The sequence below is a fragment of the Chinchilla lanigera genome, unplaced genomic scaffold (genome assembly GCF_000276665.1).
Source record: "Chinchilla lanigera isolate Chin_1 unplaced genomic scaffold, ChiLan1.0 scaffold00084, whole genome shotgun sequence".
In the NCBI taxonomy this organism is placed as follows: domain Eukaryota; kingdom Metazoa; phylum Chordata; class Mammalia; order Rodentia; family Chinchillidae; genus Chinchilla; species Chinchilla lanigera.
Window position 1 is genome coordinate 9,344,304 of NW_004955485.1, and position 1,651 is coordinate 9,345,954.

Sequence of the window (1,651 nt, forward strand, 5' to 3'; positions counted from 1 at the left end):
TATTTGCTTAAATCAAAAAAGAGAGAGTATATTGATAAATTGGCTTCTGATCCTGGAAAATCTAAACATAGGGCCTCAGGTCTACCTGCCCCAGGAGGCTCCACCAAGCTCGCTTTCCCTTTCCTCTCTGCTCTGCTGGTCTCTGCCTGACTCTGGGAGTGATTTCCCTTGCAGGCAGACACTTCCACATAGTGGGGTAAGTCTTTAGGGATCCTAAGCCCTCATTATTGCAGTTCATACCTCAAACGGCAGGACCCTCACTCTTCTAGCACCCATTAGCATCCAAGGTTTCTAATTTGGGGCCCACAAACTGTAGCCAGGGACACGGAGTCCTCATTGGCCAGATGCAGGCCCCCGTGCGCGGCCAGGATTGACAGTCCCACAAGATCCACACAGATGTTGGCATGGAGGGGCGGGCACTCTGGCGGATGGTTTGGCTGGGAAGGAAGAGAGTCTACAGGGGTTGGTGGGAGTAATTCCAGGAGCTCAGTGTTTACAAACCTCAACCCTCTGGGCTGCAGGGGGAGCAGAGCAGCATCTGCCCCCTGGAGGGTCCCATAGCAACTCAGCGGCTTCCTCCTCACAAGACCTCTGTTCTGTGTGCCTCTCCCTGCCCCGGGCCTCTGCTTATTCCTCTTCTTCCTCATCACTCCCTCTGCGTATGTGCCCCGTTTGTGTGCGGAACACCCACTGTGCTGAGCACTGTCCTGGGCTCCGGGGGTGCAGCAGTCAGAACAGCAAAAGTCACGCCTCATGGAGCTCCCACGGTGCTGGGAGCAATGACGGGAGGACCAAGTCCCCGGCACTAGCGTGAGGAGGGTTAGAGTGTGGTGGGGCGTGTGGGCTATTTTATTTAAGGTGGCTGAGGAAGGCCTCTCTGATAGGTAACACGAGTAGAGACCTAAGGAAAGGAGGGAGCCAATGCTGGGGGTGCCCAGGGGAAGAGTCTGCTTGGCAGAAGGCACATCAGGTCCAGTGTTCTCAGAGGGACGCACTTGGTGTGACTCAGCACGGCCCACGCCAGCAGGCTCAGAGAACAGATCGGAGGGGGGTGACAGGGAGAGTTCAGGTGGCCGTGCAGCTGGGAGTGCAGAGGAGCACCACACAGTCCCAGGATTTGGGCCTTTACTTGGAGGGAAACAAGGACCTATCTGAGGGCTCTGAGCAGAGCAGGAGAGTGATCAGCTCTACATCTGGGGGGACCATTTTGGCTTCTGGAAGGAGACACCGATAGGGGCAGAAGACCAATCAGAACTTTTTGTTTTGCAAGTTCAGGTAAAGGGCCCTGGAAAGTGATGGGACAGGGCAGTGAGTAGGAAGCAGCAGTACTTTGGATCCGATTTAAAGTGGAGCTGTCTGGTTTTGCTGGTGGATCAGATGTAGGATGTAAAGAAGAGGGGGAATCCGGGAAGACGTGGGTTTGGGGCTTGAGGGTCTGGTAATGGAGCTACCCCTCACTGATAGAGGACAACCGGGGAGCCCTTGCAGGGTTATTGGGACTGTACCTCTCTGGGGAATGGCCTCATTGTCTCCACACTTCCTAGTTCTTCTCCTTCTTCTCCTTCTTCTCCTTCTTCTCCTTCTTCTTCTTTCTTCTTCTTCTCCTTCTTCTCCTTCTTCTCCTTCTCCTTCTCCTTCTCCTTCTCCTTCT